Consider the following 20,319-nt stretch of genomic DNA (forward strand, 5'->3'; position numbering starts at 1 on the left):
AGCCAGTGCTACCATAATCTCTATCTATCCACTTGAGTGAGATATTGCTTATGTGAGGGGCCTATCAAGTGGTTTCCACTTTCTAGCCTAAGTTGTATGTTTGATGTGTGTCTTCATTTTGTGTTATACCAGTGAAATATGTTTGGGCTAATCTAGGCCCCCATCACTTTCACACTCATTGTTGAGTGTTACACTTGGCCAATGTGTATACTTTGCTTGATGTTTTCTTGCCAAGAGTATTTTACAATACACCCTTCACAAAAACTTCATAAACATTTTCCAAATCAAATTTTCATAAATTCAAACCAAGTCCAACCCATATTCAATCACTTTCCTTCATGTTCCATAAACCCAAGTCCATCAAACATCCCAAAAAGTCCATCTATCATCAATTCAAGAAGAAGAATCCTAGCTATAAGACATCCCTCAAATGTGCCAAATTCTTGTATATCAACCCAAAACTCTTGCTGAAACATAGGACCTTCTTTCACTGTTACCATGATTATATCCATGGTCATAGCAATGAGTTTGATTCCAATGATGAGTTGAGAACCTGTGCCCTCCATTAAGGATTTGGTTTGTCTTTTCACACCAACTATCATCAAAATGGGGGTGTCCATATTCCTTCTTACTATTTACCTGCCGAACCAATCACATACTAAGTCATCTCTCCATATAGATTAATCTTGACATCACTCCACTTTTCTTCCAAAAATTACCATTCCCTTCTTCAATATTTTTCGTTATTCATCTCCAAGGACTTAGCAACCAAATAAAATAATCAAACATCAATCGATCCTTAATCGAACACCCAATCCAATCATCCAAAATCAATCTATCAATCAAGCTCATCCAAAGGTTCACATCTTTGTAAATTTTAATTTAGACCTTATCCTAAATCAATCAATCATTTCGCTTTTGTGCTTGGGGAAGAATCTACCCCAAGTACTTTTGTTTAATCATTTGGGTTGACCAAAACCCTAAATCCTTTTGCCCTATTTTTATTGGGAACACAAGTCCATCCCATGTAAGAAAAGGCCCAATCAATTGATCCTAATCTCAAGGTCTAAATTTTACCCAACCTAGTTGTCACCTTGCTTGGGTGCCATCCTAATTTAGTCAATCTTGTCTTAATAAAAGGACTCGATCCAAATCATTTCCAATCCTAATCAACATCAAAATTTGCTAAGTCCATTCATCACTTTCTCTCATCTAAATAATTCCACTCACTTCCAAAAGCACTCATGCATGGTCTTGACTCGATCACAAATGGCAAAAATGGCTACCCAAGGCAATAATGATAATGTGCTTGAATTGAACAATCCTTTCATGAAGATGCTCCACCCAAAGAGGAAGTACTTTGTTGATCAACTTGACCTCTCTCCATGTGTCCAGTTATTCATCAATGACCCTTATAATCAAGACATGATGGATAAATTCTTCAAACATGATGCCAATAGGCTTGTAGTTGAGCTCATCTCACAAGGGACATTCTTACCCCCTGAATTTGATAGATCCATTCTTGACCAACCTCTTGCAGACAACCTTGCAAACAATTCCATTCTTGATCCTCTTCTTCATCCTCAACCCACCACATCTATTCCCACAAATTCTATTCCTCCTTATACTTCCAATCCACCAAGATCATCCATCCCTCTTCAAAATAAGGCAAATTATATCAACATGAGCTTTCCTCCCATTAGAACAATTCAAGGATCACAAGCTCCCCACATTTCCCAACCTCCTCCATATTCTTCATATCAATATATTGGTGGTGGTCCCTCATCCCCATCATATCAAATACCAATATTAAATATGGATTACTATGTTCCTAATGTCCCCAATCAACAATCCGATCTCATCAAGAAAATCTAGGACATGAAGAACCTCATCAAAAATCTCAAAGAGGGTGCTAACAAGAGAACTTATTCCTTTTAGGAAATATGTCCATACCCCTATGACCTGACCATCTTAGTTGCTCCATATCCACCTAGTTTTGAGATGCCTAAGTTTAAAAAATACAAAGGCGAGGGTGATCCTAGGCATCATGTCCGATAAATCTTCATTTCATGCCAAGAAGTCTCTTACAATGACATATTGTAATACCCTAAAATTGGTCATCCAAACCATGGGCCCCTAATCTCGACAATATCACCAAGGTCCTAACCAAAGGCAATTGAATCAATCTTAAGCACATTAATTAATTCTTTAATCATCAAATGTCACATGGCAAATCAAATACTCAATATTAATTAAATATTTATTTAATAATCTGAATCATTCCAAGAAAATAATTTTGATTAATAATCCTATTTAATTTATTAAATATCCTAGCATATTTAATTAATTAATAAATTTGCCATTTAATCATGCAAAAAAGGAATTAATTAATCACAAAGAAAGAGTTAAATTGAAAATAAAATAAAAGAATTAAATTGAGAGAGAAATCAAACTTGAGATATTATTTCTTTCTTCTAAATTGAGATTAACTTGAAATGAGAAAAACAATTAATTGAATTATTCTCTAAAATTAGTACTCACAGCTTTTGAGAAAAAGAAGTTCAGTTGCATTAAAAAGACTCTTTTCTTGAATAAATCAAAGAATTATCTATTTTTATCACAAATGCATGGAATTAATTAATTCTTATTTCTAATGCAACTTGAACTTCTTATTTAAATGCATTTGAATTAAACTATAATTGGAATCTATCTCGAAGTTAACTGAATCTGATTTCTCAAGTATTTCAAATAATCCCTAATTGAGCTTTTTCATTATCTCTCTTGCGAATTCTCTATAAATTCAGCCTTCAACTCTCATTCAAATCTCCCTAGAGATTTTTGAGAACACGCTTGGAGATTATTATCATGCTAATTTTGCTCTAGAGTCATTGAAGATATTGTTCTTTTTTTATTATTTGCATCCATATCTAGTTTATCCATTATTGCTTGAGTCCATATTGCTTGAATCCATCATTGCTTGAATTATTCATCCATCTTGCATCCGGTTTGCTTGTTTATAATTATCATATAGATTAAATCCTCCGTCTTGGTGTAGTCTAGTCACTGGTATTGCTTATAAAAATCTGAGAGCAATCTTACACTTGCATCTTTAAGAAGGCAATTAGTCGCTTTGTTATGGTTTATTATTTATTGATTATCGATTTACTAACCATACATGTAATGATTTAATTGAAGTGTTGTGCCTGCAACTATCAGACTTATTTCACTTTTTCACACACACATTTCTGGTGCCCACCATGGGGTAGAAGACTATATTTTTTCGGCCTCCAAGATTGACTTTTTATTTTTGTTATTTTTTAGATTTTTGACTTTTTAGATTTTCATTCGTATAGTCTCTGCATAATATCGTATGACATTTCTCACTGGCCAAAATGACAAACTGCAGGTATCATACAAACTAGAATCCTGTATCATACGATCTGGTAAATACTGTCGTACGATTCTATACTTTTCCTGGTTAAAAAGAGAAAAAAAAAGCAAATTTTATGATTGGTTTTCTATTCAAATTGATTATACTGACGACTGACCCTAGTTGTTTATCTGTCTATCTTATAATTTTTCATAGCCTAATTAGTTTTTGGAGAATGCTTGTCGCACAAAGACAATATGACTATTGATTCGTTGTCTTTGCAAGTTGCCTGAGAAGAATCGACCAAACATCGTGTACTCTTTAAATTCATTTTTAGGCACCTAAATTACTATCTGGTTAAAGAACAAATCTGTATTCCATGTTTTAAGTAAAATCTGAGAGGTAGGAGAGTATGCTCTTGTCTTTCTAGACAATCAAAAATCCAGACCCTTGAGGCATTTTCTTTATTTGAAATTTGTACATCTTTAGCAAGCATGCCCTCCCGAGGAGCTTAAAAAATCTTAAAGTCGTTATGGATGGTGTGAGGGGAACGACCTAAGTGGAAATGGCTAAACACCAAGTACTCCAATGCACTATAAAATAAACATGATTTGATGAAAATAAAGTCAATGATAGTGCTCAGGAATAGCTCTCCTCAGTACTTTGGGGTATATTGAACCTTGGTTTTCAAGGCTGGGAGACCTCTTAATTGAGTTTATACCGCGACACGCTGAACAGACCCCTTACTAGATCCAATTAAAATTAGAAGCTACCTGGTTCACCTCCAAAAGGGGATAATCTTTGTGCAAGATTATCCCCCATTAGCATTTGGAGTTGGATAATACAACATTGAGAATCCATTGCGTGAGACTCATCGACCATATTCTAATTAGCTATTGGGTGTGTACCTGAGTCTACAAGCAAAGGTTTTCTTCTCTCACCAAATTCTGTAGGGTTTTGATTGGAGTTACTATTCATATTACGTGTTTTATGTGTTTTCATCCCTCAAACTAAAATTGAAATACCAAAAAACTGGAAAAAACAAGAAACAACTCAGTGATCAAAAACTCTGTCTGTGTCAGAACTAGTCTATCCTAAGTCAGAATTTTGTCCAAAACTAGTCCATCCTAGCCAAAAATCAGTCCATCTCAAAATTGGTCATACTCGGTTGTCACACTTAGCTATTCAAAAGTCAGAATTTAGTCTCTGTCTTGTGAACAGTCGTACGAATCTGATCATTTATTGTCCTACTTCATATCTTGTGTCGTATGAGTCTGATTATTTATCGTCTGAGCCTCAATACTGTGTCGTATGAATCCTAAAAGTCTATTGTGTGATGCTAAATCTTGTGTTCTATGATTAAAAATTGTACTAAATAGTCTGTCATCCTAGACATACCCATCTGTCATACGGTACTAGGAAGCAACTCGTACGAAACATTGTTGTTGTCATCCTGAAGCTATTGAATTATTGTCGAGATAATTAAAACTTGTTGTAGGAATCTCTGATTTTGTCAGAACAGAACAATCAAACTTGCCTAAAACAAATCTAAAACGAGCATAATATTGGTTATCATCATCCTAAGAATAAACAGATCAAGATAGTGCACCTCTGCCATTTGTGTTGCACGATTTGGCCGATCATCTTTCAGCTAGTTCAAACAACTACTTATCAAACTTAAGTCACTTAGATAATGTCTTATATAGGATAGATCATTCCTGAAACCAGACTAAATCTTAGTCACTATTCTCGAATCAACTTAGATAAATGTCTTATATAGGATAGATCTTTCCAGAAGCCAGACTAAATCTTAGTTGCTTCTCTCAAACAAATACGTTAACCGAACAACTAGCTCTAAATTTGACCTTGACCTCTGCATCACAAACAACTTTAGGTCACACTAATCCATAAAAATGCCTACTCAAACTAGAAGTTCTCATAAGAAAGATGCCAGAGGCATAGGGCAACCCTTTTCATATAAAGATAATCCATTTTACGAAGAGGATCCCCTAACTGATAAACCTTCATCATTAGAGAGACCAGTTTACGATCAACCATTATCTCCCACTATACATGAGACAGAACACAATGACAAAGACAACCTTAGTATTCATGGAACTAATAATGATTCCTCATCAAGTGATTCTAAAGATTTTGAACCTCCTGAAAAAGATATTCATAAATGTCAAAAGGATAAGGATTTCCAAAAAATGATGAAGGCTATCATGGCTAGAGAAAAAGAAGACTATTTTATAGAGCTAGCAAAACAAGGTGCCAAACTTCCTACTAGATATGACGTTCAAAAACTTGTTACTAAAAAGGAAGAATCACCTATAATAATCGTCCACAGACAATTACTAGCCTTACGGACTGAGCTCGCATAACTAAAAAACAAGGATAAATCCCCAAAACAATATTCTATGGAGACAATATGCCCATTTCCATTTGACAAAAACCTATACATGCCTCCATTCCCTTCACGATTTGAGATCCCAAAATTTTGTGTTGCCTGTATGGAGTTCATGCATGATCAAACATATCTCATGCACATTTTTCCAAGGAGTTTGGGAGGACAAGCTATGGAATGGTTCTCAATTCTACCGAAAGGAATAAAAATGTTTGAAGAACTAATCCAACTATTTTTACATCAATACTCATACAACATTCGACATCTTGTGACTATGATCGAGCTTTGCAATACTAAACAAAAAATTGGGGAGCCTTTTCTTACTTTCCTCCAACATTGGAGAAAGATGTTCTCTAGGTATTCACAACCTATCCCAGATTCTGAGAAAATGGATATATTTGTCAACAACTTGGTCCCAAAATTGAAATATAGTATCTAAATGCAAGTACACCCATCATTTAACAAAATGGTAGATAATGTTATTTGAATGGAAGATGTGCTTATAAAGAAGACAGATATCTCACCTTGGAAAGAAACACAACCTGGATCTAGCTCTAAAGAGAAGAAAAAGTATTGGAAGTATGGCAAAGACAACAACAAGAATGTTGTTAATGATAGAGTAGTAGACATTGTTAAAATTAACTCAAAGCCCACAATATTCAACTTGGCTAGTGGCATGCAAGCATTCAAAGTAGCTGAAGCTGCAATAGAAAATCCTCCAAAGAAATCAAAAGAGTGGTTCAAAGAGAAACCTTGGCTTTCCAAACCTAAGCGTGAAGCTCAAACATGAGATTCAAGATCTCATAGACGTTGGTAAAATTATTGTCGGGAATCACCCAACCAATGTTGATCACAAAGCATTTAAGGACCCTTTACCTATTTACGAACAAGGTGAATCCTCAAAGACCAAAGGAGGTGGCAAAGTAAATTATACTTATACAAGCAATGACAACATCATCAACATGATTGAGCCTTCCCAATCTGAATACTGCAATGTGATCATAATCCAAGATAGACAAAATGAATCACGATATGCAAAGGCTATGACCCGTTCTCAAAAGAAAGTAACTCGCCAAGGAGCTAGTTCTTCAACTTATGCTCCAACAATGTCAAACCTACCAGCCTCATCAAACAAACAAAAAGAATCAACATTTGATAAATTTAAAAGGTTAAATTCATCATCATTCTCTAGATATAGCATTATTGAACAGTTGAAAAAGACAAACGCTCAAATTTCCATATTTGAATTACTAAAAATCTCTCCTACTCACAAAGAAATCTTGGACAACACCTTGCTCACCACTAATGTTCCAGAAGATTTAAACATTGATCAGTTTCAATCCATGGTGGGTCATCTGACTTCACCACACTATCTGACCTTTTCTAAAGAAGATGACAACTCGCTAAATCATCCACATAAGTAGCCATTGCACATTGAAGCCATGATCCATTAACACAAAGTCAAATGTGTTTTGATAGATGGAGGTGTGGGGTTGAATATTTGTACTTACAGTATGCTTACACAACTAGGATTTTCTGAAAATGTCATTGATCCGGTCAAGAAAATAATAATTAAAGCCTATGGTGAAGAGGAAAGGACCTCTAAAGGTTTGGTATCATTACCAATCAGGGTCGGACCTATAGAAAGAGATGTCCTTTTCTAGGTACTTGATCTTCCTCTGTCATACAATATCTTACTGGGCAGGCCGTGGATTCATGAAGTGAAGGCAGTTCCATCAACATACCATCAATGCTTAAAATTTCCTTATAACGGAGTTGAGGTCAGTATTCCTATTGATACAAATGTCCCCTGTAATGCATTGACAAAATGTGCTGATACCTTTGTGCCCCATAATAGAGCAGCCTCTACAAATGAAAGTTGAAAAGCCCTGATTAAGGACTTGGAAAAGAAATTGAAAATTACCAATACTAGCATGGATGGATACAAGATAGAACTGGTACTTTCATTAGTCTCTCTTCCTCCATCATCGAAATAGTTGGGCAAGCCATTAGAGGCTATGAAAACATAGACTTCAACTCCAAATATCATATATGATGGTATGTTTGTACAATCTTCTACTTCCCTGGCAGATGAAATAGAAGAGGATGTTGTTCTAAAATGGCTTTTTAAGGAAGATAGTGAAAACAAAGAAGTACGACATTGTGAGATTTCCTCAACACAATATGGTCCAGGCTACAAAATGATTCAATGCATAGGATATTCAGGTACGGGTCCCCTGGGAAAACATCAAGAGGGTATTATTGAACCGATTCAACTGCAAACAAAATCAACAAATGATAAGGCTGGACATGGGTACAATCCAAAAAAGACATCAGACCAAAAACATGCTTCTAAGTCTAAGTGGCAGAAAAGGACATCGCCTTCAACACTATATGAAACAAACACTCAACAAACTCAAGCAGAGTGTGTAAAAGAAAAAGAGGAATCAACAATCAATAAAGAAGAAATAGTCAACACTCAAGTTCTAATGGTGTCAGCTACAACAATACAAGAAGTTGAAGTCCCAGAGGATATAAGAGATGAAGTAGAAAGAATTAGAGAATTGTTTGAACCATTGAAAGTTCCAGTCACATACACTGGTAGGCAGAAAGCAGATGATTCAAAGACTGACTGAAATGAATATGAATGGGGTCCAGACCACCTCTCAGATACATCTAGTACAGAAACTCCAGAAGAGTCTAGCAGTATCATAAATGATACTCAAGATTTGATGCGCTTAAAGCTAGAAAAGGAGATACAGGAAATCAGACTAAGAAGACAAGCATAATATGAACAAGGGCTGGAGGAAGGAAGAATACCAGAAAGTTTTTTATCTATTATATACCCCTCTAATAAAATAGAACAAATCAGATATGGGTGTACACAACAAGAATTGGAAGCTATAGAAGTAGAACTGGTCATCAGTCCAAAGGAAGCTGAATGGAGTAGACGACAGGAAGTCACAGAACCATCAAGACCTTGTCAACAGGTGTGTCAGATACAAATGATAAATGAGCCAGATCTTGAAGGAACTTGCAAAATTAAAGATTTTGGTGTTGATATCATACATATACTCATTAAATCACTTGAAGAAGACTCAAAAAATTCATCCAACGACTCTGAGGACTCTGACAATAGTTCTGTTTATGACAATATCTACTCAGCATCAAACTCTGAATCCTCTGATATAAATGGCAAGAATCTATCTACTGATCTTGTTACTGTCAAGCCTTGATATGAAGTTTAGCCTAGCGTAGAGAACAATGCTACAAGTGGGTCTATTGGATTAGGTCAACTAAATAATAACGTGCACTTTAATAATCATGTTCTAACTTTTCCTGGTCTCAAGACATTTACGCAAGGTATCCTTCTGGAACTTGACTTTTTGATCCGTAGTTATGATGACAATACCGTGAACTCCCTCAAACCTATCCATGCTCTATCCTTAGTACATCCAGAACTAATTGACTATACTTTACAAGACCAGCCCATGAATATACCTAAGTTTTCCAATGACTACACACTAGCCTATTACCTAAACACAGTTGAACCCATTTACTCTTCCGCCAGCGAATAAAGTGAAAACATGACTGAAACAGATATCAAGTATCTTAGTCACAAAAATTGGAAAAATAAAAATAAAAGATCTGATGGCGAAAACCACATTGTGGAGGTATCATAATCTAAAAAAGAGAAAATAAAGGACGTACCTAAAGGTGAAAACCTCTCTGAGGTGCCTGAAGGTGAGATACTTGATATACTACCAAGTCACTTCCAAGAGAGATCTTCTATATTGATTGAGCCAACTTAGCTAGTGAACATTGGGAGTCAAGAGACACCACACATCATTCATGTAGCTCAATCACTATCAACAGAAGAATTGAAAGATTTCACTCATCTCTTTTCAAAAAAGAAGATCAATTTTGCATGGACATTCTCTGATATGCCAGGCTTCGATCCTAATATTATCATGCACCATCTTTATATCACACCAAGAGTTAAACCAGTCAAGAAAAAACTCCGTAAGATGCACCCTCACATGGCACTACTAGTCAAAGCTGAGCTAGAAAAAATGCTAAAAGATGGATTTATCAGAGCTATAGACTATGCGGAATGGATCTCAAACATAGTACCTATGTCAAAGGCAGACAAATCTATTAGGGTTTGCACAGACTTTAGAGATCTCAAAAAAGCTTCTCTGAAGGATGACTTTCCATTACTAAACATTGATATGATAGTCGACATGACTGTTGGATATGAGATGTACTCACTAATGGATGGATTCTCTGGCTATAATCAGATCAAAGTAGCCCCTGGAGATCAAGAAGAAAAAGCTTTCACCTCTGCATGGGGAACCTTTTGTTGGAATGTCATGCCATTTGGGTTGAAGAATGCAGGAGCAACTTATCAAAGAGCAATAACTACTATCTTTCATGACATGATGCATAAGAATATGGAAGATTATGTTTATGACACTTTAGTAAAGACTATGAAGAGATCCACACATATTTAAGAGCTAGGCCCTATACTAGATAGAATGGAAAACTTCAAACTCCAGCTAAATTGAAAAAAGTGTGCATTCAGAGTGACATCTAGTAAACTAACTGGCTACATCATTCAAAGAAGGGAATCGAGGTTGATCCTAAGAAGGTCCAATCTATAATGGAAATGTCGCCTTCGAAGAACATCAGTCAAATGAGAAGTTTACAAGGATGTCTCCAATCAATCAGATGCTTCATTTCTCAGCTGGTAGACAAAGCTCAACCTTTCACAAAAGTATTAAGGAAAGGAGTAATATACAATTGGGATCAATAATGTGAACAACACCTTTAGTAGATCAAAGAGTACTTGTCCAATCCACCAATATTGATGCCACCAATTCAGGGAAAACCATTGATCATATACATATCAGCCACTGATTCATCATTGGGGGCACTTCTGGCACAACATGATGAAAATGAAAAAGAGAGAGCTATATATTACATTAGTAGAACATTGGTGTCTTATGAAATGAACTACACTATAATAGAAAAAGCATGATTGGCATTAGTCTTTGCATCACAAAAATTGAGACACTACATGTTGGCACATTCCATCATGCTAGTAGCTAAGATTGATCCACTCAAGTATCTTCTCAACAAAGCAACACTCATCGGAAGATTGGCAAAATGGGTCATGGTATTTACAGAGTTTGATATTGAATATGTAGAATGCAAAGCCATCAAAGGAAAAGTAATTGCAGATCAACTCACTGAAGCTCCACTTGAAGACACTAAACTGCTGCATATAGAGTTTCCAGATGAATCAATAATGCACCTTACTCAATAATCCTGGAAGATTTTCTTTGGTGGATCTTTCACCCAAAATGGTTCTGGTGTTGGAATACTATTTATCACTCCTCAGAAATATTCAATCCCAAAGGCTTACAAGATTCTATTCCCTTGCACAAGCAATATTACAGAGTATCAAGCTTTGGTAAATGGGATCAAGCTAGCTATTAAATGGAAGGTTCTAGAGCTACATATCTATGGAGACTCTCAACTAATTATCAATCAAATCAATGATACATATCAAACTCGAGATGAGAAATTGATGCCTTATAAGAGAATGGTCAATTATCTCAAGAAGTATTTTACTTTTGTATCATTCCAGCAGATTCCCAGATCAACAAACAGAGCAACAGATGCTATGGCCACCTTGACATCTATACCTGAGTTACAAGAATCTAATTTTTTCTTTGAATTCCTGGTGGAAGAGTTACATTACCCTACCTATGATTATCCTGAGTCCCAGATAGTCTGTTCTATTATTGGACATGACTCATCTTGATATAACCATATTTACTCTTATCTGCATGACCAAATTATTCTAGAAAATCTTACCTGTAATGAGAAAAGGAACTTATCTCAAAATGCTTCATGGTATGTCATCATTGCTAACAATTTGTTTAGGTGAAGTTTGCATGGTACATTGCATAGGTGTCTAGAAACTGAAGAGTCTAAATGTGCATTATCAGAAGTCCATGAAGATATTTGTAGATCTCATTCAAATGGTCTTACTTTAGCTAGGAAACTACTAAGGGTTGGCTACTACTGGCCAAACATGGAGAAGGATGCTATAAAGTTTTCTAAAACTTGTGAAAAAATGTTAGCTACATGGAAATCTCATACATGCTCCAGTAAGGGATCTCATACCCTTCATCACACATTGGCCTTTTTCAGCAATGGGCCTTTGATCTCATTGGTCAGATCTATCGTACATCATCTAATAGACATAAATTTATCATAACTACCATTGAGTATTTCACTAAGTGGGTAGAAGTGATTCTGCTCATCAAAGCAATCGGTAAACAAGTAGCTCTGTTCATTCTAAACCATATCATTTGTAGGTATGGGATACCTTCGTCCATCGTGACTGACAATGGAGGATAATTCAAGAATAAAGGTCTAGATGAGCTCTATGAGAAATTCAAAATTAAACAACACTGGTCATCTATATATTACCCTCAAGGTAATGGACAAGCTGAGGCATCTAACAAAAACCTATTGACTATCTTACATAGAACAGTAAACAAATCTAGGAAGGATTGGCATCTGCAACTCAATCCTGCATTATGGGCTTACAAAATAAGTATCAGAACACATACTGGGGCTACACCTTTCTCTTTGGTGTATGGGTCTGAAGCAGTATTACCTATAGAAGTAGAAATATCATATCTAAGAGTTTCTTTGCAAGGTCTTGTTACTGATGAAGACTATAGAATATCTAGATTGCAAGAACTCAAATTGTTGGATGAACGTCGGCAAGTGGTGTTTGATCATCTCAGAGTGTATCAAAAGAGAATGTTCAGAGGATATAACAAGAAGGTTTGACAAAGAGAATTTCAGGTTGGTGACCTAGTTCTAAGAGAATATCCTAAAAATCAATAGTTTTGAGACAACAAAGGGAAGTTTGAACCCAACTAGATGGGTCCCTACATCGTTACTGCAGTATTTGGCTCTAGTGCCTATCGGCTCTCAACATTGAAAGGAGAACAACTCCGTGAACCAATTAACACAATCCATTTGAATAAATTCTTCACTTAGCATTCTCTGCTCCATCAACCTGTACAACTGAAAAAGTCCTAAAAAAAAATTTTAAAAAAATCATTAAAAAGTCCTAAAAAAAATAAAGAAAAAAAAAATGCCCTGGTGAAAACCTAGTAAACAGGCACCTTGGTTAAAAAAAATGATGAATCTCTGCCAAGTAGGTGAAAGACCTAGCAAACAGGCACCTCTTGTACTTAACTCTCCATCTATCAATGCAATGTTGGCATTTCTCACTTTCATGTATCTTTATTATCGCTTGTACATATATTTCAGTCACTTTTGTGACATCCTAGTTCGTTGGAACCCCCATGGCTTGAAACTGATTAATGTCCTAGTCTTAGGTTAATCGACAAAGCAATTTACACATCCTAAGCAATATCAACCAAGTCATCTTTCCATCAGTGAAACATGGTCATCCACTCTGAGTTAGTCACTTATCTCCTAACTACTGAACAATTTTATCACTGAGTACACAAGCAAAAAAAATATTACGGAAAAAGATCACTAAATAGTTTGAGCTATGAATGAAAATTTACTTTGTATGCTATCTTTTATATTGATTTTTGATTATTATCCCTCTGACTAACTCAAGGAAGTCTATCTTGACTACGAGGAATAAGGATTGGGGGCATAATATTTTCTTTGTTTTCTGCTTGTAGGAATGATTCTGATGGTCTGGAAACTTCTAATAAGCTGGGTGTCTATGATAAGAGCCTTCACATCAAGGTGAAATCACCACACATACCTTGACTCCACTTATTTGTATGCTACAGGGAGGTTCCCATCATTTCTTTGTCTATTTTGAGGGAATTTCTTTATCATGCAATTCGGGTCTCTATGTAATCTATCCAAGGATATGAACGAAAAAAAGGGTCATTGCGGATAAGATAATTAATATTGCACATGAAAAGAAAGGAACTCTAATTTTCCCATTATTTTTGTTATGCTCAGTGATGAAACTTAATCATTTTAAATCCACTGACTATGTTTAGGTTGCATTTCATTTTGCATCTCATTTTACATTTCATTCTATATTTTGTGAATTTAGAGTGATTTCGGTATGGTAATAATCTCTTTATATTCTGAATGAGAGTTGGATGCATCATCATTTCTTAGCTAAGCAGTCTCTTTTTCATCATTTCTCTGATTGAGTACTTGTGTATTGAGATGTTAGTTGCATACATAAGCATCTTATATAGATTCATACATTTTATTATTACTCATTTTCATCATTTATTTGCATATGGAAAGAAACAAAAACAAACATTCATATTCATCTGCATTACATACATCCATGCTAAATACGAAATGCATACATATAGAAAAGCATCTCAAAAATGAATCAACACAAGTACAATGAAGTCAAATCAGATCTTGTATATATATATATATATATATTTATAAAGTCTTAGAGTTCAAAATGATGTCAAGTGACATCTACAAACTCCCATCGGAGCAAAAATCCTATAGGCCACAAAAAATGGGTGTGTCTACAAAAAATCTCAGAGCTACAAAAAGAATATCTAGCTCTCGGCCTCTCCCTCATCGCTTGGTGGAGGAGGTGGAGCCTGCTGACCAGGATCCTAACGAGGTGCTCATGCTCCCTCTAATCATGCCATGTACTCTAAGTAGGGTACAACCTACTGCACTACTGGAACAACTACACTATAAGCTGCAACACAATAAGCTGTTTGACTCGTTTGATGGAGAACCTCCTGCTGAAGAGTGTCTCGCTCTACCCTCATCACTGCAACCTGACAATCGCACTCTACCCTCATCATTGTGACCTAACAATCATGGTCTACTCTGAGCTCCACAAGATGATGATCTCACTTAGCCCTAAGCTCTACTAGCTATCAATCTCACTCCACCAGCTAAGTCTATGCACTATCTGCTATGACTGCAAACCAGCTAGGTGTGCTCTCATCGACTGCACTGCGTCGACCCCTTGATCTCTCATAGGCTCTCCACCCCCATCTCCTCCCCCATCTCCTCCACCATCTCCACCTCTAGCTCCTCCCATCTCTATCTCACTTATCTTAGAGATACTTTCTCCTCCTCACCTCCACCCTTAGGCACCCTTGCTCTGCTTAGTCTCACACCCACTGCCCCAAGGGATCCACCCTCTCCCCTCTCCTACCTACCTCTAGCTAGAAACCTATTGCTGCTAGCACCAGGATCACCACCTATGTGCCTCAGAGCCTTGACTCTCTATCCTTGTCTCTATCCCTATCCTTGTCCATGTGTGGGGGCATCATCCTTAATCTCCTCAATATGAGGTGCCTGCTCTATTGGATCAGTGAATATAGGGAAAGGGTGTTGTTGGAACCAATCCCTATACTGGGGCAATACCCCCGCATCTGCAATGTCATCCATGTAATCCTATCAGAGTCACTGTAATCTAGTCAACTCCTGCATACCCAAGGCATAAGATAACCTCGGTGTCCATCCCTACCTCTCCTCATCAGCATATCGCGTGTATGCAGTGAACTCTTATGAGATCCCTCGAGGTCTACCATACTGCCTCATCACTCAAGAAATCATGAATTGCTCAACCACAATCTGTGATCTGCCAATCAGTGGGTGAGTAATAAATAGATCTCTTTGAACAATCCTCCAATCATCCCATGGCTCTAAACCCCTAAAAGGTCTGCATATAATGGCTATCAAGTCATCTAGCTGTCGTCTCCAAAAAACTGTCTTGCCTAGATGGGGCTAAGTAATATAACCTAAATATCTATATACAAATGGATGACCATGATCTCTGTCATCATCTACAATCGACCTGCATACTGGGAGGTGCTCCCAAGCCCATACTTGTAAGATCAAAACTCTGGCAGCCATGCTCTTCCCCTCCCTATAAACAATCTCATGCATCTCGCGATACATGTGGGCCAATATACATGAACCCCAGCCTAACCTCTGAGGAGTCTCAATAAGCCTCTCCAGCATCCTACCCCATCTACACAAAAATCCTTGCTGTCCCCTATCCAGCATGAGAAAACAACTGATAAACCCTGCCAAGATGCAAGCAAGTGGAAAATCCTCACTGTACTTGCTCACCATCATGTCCCAACTAATAGAACGTGTCAAAATATCTGGATCCCTAAAAAAATGTCTAACTGCCTGCAATCCCAGGAAGTTGCACTGCATCATAATCCACCTTACCCCCAGCAAAAGGGATATGGAGAATCCTGTAAACATCCTCAGGAGTGATGGTCATCTCCCCAACTGGCAAATGGAACGTGTTATGCTCATAATGAAATCTCTCAACGAATGCCATGAGAATACCGTGATTCACACAGATATCAGGTAAATCAAGAAGGTGGGTCAATTTGCACAAATCAATATGTGCCCGGTCAACCTCTGACAATTGATGCACTAATGTCATCGTCGATGGATAGACGCATCTAAAAAGAACATGAGGCAATCAAAACTACAAAATTAAACAATGAGAATGAGCTTATAAGAGAAGTAAAACATCATGCAAATTCAACTACGCCAATTGCAAAATCAAATTTTCATGTTTGCGCCTAAAAAAAATGCTCATTGTTTTCCAAATGATAAAATACAGAAGGGCAAAATCTCATATGAGTCAGGAATGGGCCTCATATGATAGAAGACTCCCATACGATACAAGACTACACCTAGGATGACAAAAGGGGCTCTTTTGAATGCTATCCTATGATACAAGGATAGGCATCAAATGACAAAACTAGTAGGCTTAAACAAAAAAACAAACTTCATCAGTTTGTCGTATGAGACAGGATCCTATCTCGCATGACAAAATGAGAATGGCCGACTTTAAACATGCCAAAAATTGAAAAAATCAACAAAAAAATTCAAAAATAAAATAAGTAACTGGCTTAAGATAGATCACTTACCGCTGGCTCATAGTTTCGCAGTCGATTATGTCATCTTTATCGCTTGAATCGATGCTCATGAGTGGGAACCACCATTTTTCTTCACATAAGGCTTTTTGAATTTTCAAACCTAGAGGGTTAAAATGAATTGAAAATGACACTTTTACCCCATATATAGCCAAAACCCTAATTTTTCATCTTGCTCCGATGGACATGAAAATTGTACCCTTAGCTAATTTGCCCATTCTGATTCCATTTTCGGGATCGAAATCGAAATATGTGATCATTTCCCTAGTCAATTTCACAATATGGACCACTTAGCGCTTTTTCATCAGAAGCTCATTCTTTCTTCAAATTGCACCCAATTTCTCATGAATCAATGCTAAATCTCAATTTCAATTCTACATATCACTTTGCGCTCAATTTCTCATGAATCAATGTTGAATCTACAAAAATTCCTCTGAATCATTTGTGCTCAAATCACTTATCATTGCCAAAAATTGCCTAAAATCATTACCCTCGCTATCTTTCGATTTCACTCCCGTGGGGGCATACTCATGACCTCACATCTTCAAAGTTGAGAAAATTTTCAAATATTCATCAAAGTTGGGAAAAAATATTTTTCAACTAAAGAAAATCAAATTCTTATTGCTAAGGGGCATCTCAGCTTCATCGCTTCAAATCAAGCTGATATTGTTTTTATCTGAATCAGTCTCTTAATGTTAATCAGTTTCATCGCTTTACATCGAGTTGATTATTCGTTTAAACTCAATCAAGGGTTTAAAGAGTATCTTCGATCACACACTCAATCTAAGCAGGTGTTCAGTTTCATTGCATCAAATAAAGCTGGATAGTTTATCTTCACTCATCGTGTCTTGATCCATCAAGTTCAAGATCAATTTTATCTTCGCTCGCTATATCTAGTTCAATCAATTTCTAGATCAGTAAGATCTGCTTCTTGATCAATCAAGTTCAAGTTTGGTATCTTTTCTCTCTATCATTCCTAGTTAAATCAAGTTCGGGATCAGTATCACTTTAGTCAAACTCTATTCAGCTTCTTTGCTTCAAATCAAGCTAAACACCTCGCTTTTCATCTGGTTCGTGATCAATCAAGTTCAAGACTGGCATGTCCTAGACATCAACTATTCTTTGAACCAATGCACTACTCGCACATTAATTCAAAGAGGGGCAAATGTAATACCCTAAAATTGGTCATCCAAACCATGGCCCCCTAATCTCGACAATATCACCAAGGTCCTAACCAAAGGCAATTAAATCAATCTTGAGCACATTAATTAATTCTTTAATCATCAAATGTCACATGGAAAATCAAATACTCAATATTAATTAAATATTTATTTAATTAATTGAATCATTCCAAGAAAATCATTTTGATCAATAATCTTGTTTAATTTATTAAATATCCTAGCATATTTAATTAATTAATAAATTTGCCATTTAATCATTCAAAAAAGGAATTAATGAATCACAAAGCAAGAGTTAAATTGAAAATAAAATAAAAGAATTAAATTGAGAGAGAAATCAAACTTGTGATATTATTTCTTTCTTCTAAATTGAGATTAACTTGAAATAAGAAAAATAATTAATTGAATTATTCTATAAAATTAGAACTCACAACTTTTGAGAAAAAGAAGTTCAGTTGCATTGAAAAGACTCTTTTCTTGATTAAATCAAAGAATTACCTATTTTTATCACAAATGCATGGAATTAATTAATTCTTATTTCTAATGCAACTTGAACTTCTTATTTAAATTTATTTCAATTAAACTATAATTGGAATCTATCTCAAAGTTAACTGAATCTGATTTCTCAATTATTTCAATTAATCCTAAATTGAGCTTTTTCATTATCTCTCTTGTGAATTCTCTATAAATTCAGCCTTCAACTCTCATTCAAATCACCCCAGAGATTTTTGAGAATACGCTTGGAGATTATTATCATGCTAATTTTTCTTTGGAGTCATTGAAGATATTGTGCTTTTTTTGTTATTTGCATCCATATTTAGTTTATCCATTATTGCTTGAATCCATATTGTTTGAATCCATCATTGCTTGAATTATTCATCCATCTTGCATCCGGTTTGCTTGTTTATCATTATCATATAGATTAAATCCTCCGTCTTGGTGTAGTCTAGTCACTGGTATTGCTTATAAAAATCTGAGAGCAATCTTATACTCGCATATTTTAGAAGGCAATTAGTCACTTTGTTATGGTTTATTATTTATTGATTATCGATTTACTAACCATACATGTAATGACTTAATTGAAGTGTTGTGCCTGCAGCTATCAAACTTATTTCACTTTTTCACACACACACATATATCTCAGAAGATTTTTTTCCAAAAAGTATCACTAAAGAGGCTCTCACTTGGCTCTCCTCTTTACCATAGGGCTCCATCACGTCATTCCCTGATTTAGTCAAAAATTTTGTGCATCATTATGCCTATAACATTGAGAATGATGCCTCTATAATAGACCTATGTAACACAAAGAAAAGGCCTGAGGAAACTTTCACCAACTTCCTTCAAAGATGGTAACATCTCATTAAAATATTTCCTTGGATGATACTAGAGAAAAACTAGGTCAAATTATTTCAATGCAATCTAATACCAGAATTGTCCAAACCCTTGACTCACCAATGCTTGACCTCCTTTTTGGAAATTTCCAAGAAGGGTATAGCTTTAGACCATATGCTCTTAGAGGATAGAACTATCAAACACTATCAGAAATCAATGCAAAATTCCTCCTCTCATAATGATAAGCCAAAATTTTGGTCTAGAAACAAAAATGTCACCAACGATGGAGTCATTGATGCTAAAAGTATCCAAACAATCACCACACCATCCAAACCCACCACCAATAATTTATTCAGCATCTGATCCAATCCTCACAATCAATCCAATTATCAAGATCAACTCCACAATCCCACCTCCATCCAAGGTTGCCCCCCTCGGTCCAACAGTTAACATGAGTATACCCCGCTAGGTAAACCCATTGAGGTCATCTTCTAGAAACTTGTCAAGGCTAGTCCTATTGTCTTCCTAATGAAACACCCTTTTGATCCTAACCAACCCAAACCCTTATGGTACAATGAGAATGAATATTGTGATTACCATCGTATCAATGGTCACAATACACACAAGTGTATCAAACTCAAGAATTACATCGAAGACCTTATTGATAAAGGGGATATCGAGGTTGATGTTGCCAAATCTTGTAACTCCAATGAAAAGATTAAGATGTATCAAGACCCATTCCCTAAGAATAGCAAAGATAAGGCCTGATCATCTCATGCAGTCAACTATGATTATACCAACTTTATATCTAGCTTTGACTCCTTGGTGGGCCGCATAGAGCCTTTCGATACCTCTTTCAACACCATTACCATCAAAGGAGTAGACCCCTCACCCACCACTAGACCCAGAACCACCATCCAAGGGTCCCCTCCTCTTCAATCATCAAGTCGCCCTTCTAGAGAAAAGATAGTAATTCAAGGCATTGTACCTCCCAATTATCAGAATGACTACAATGTCACCACCCATAGAGGAAGAGTAATTGTTCCAGGAGCC

Source organism: Cryptomeria japonica, chromosome 7, assembly GCF_030272615.1.
Source record: "Cryptomeria japonica chromosome 7, Sugi_1.0, whole genome shotgun sequence".
Classification (NCBI taxonomy): Eukaryota; Viridiplantae; Streptophyta; class Pinopsida; order Cupressales; family Cupressaceae; genus Cryptomeria; species Cryptomeria japonica.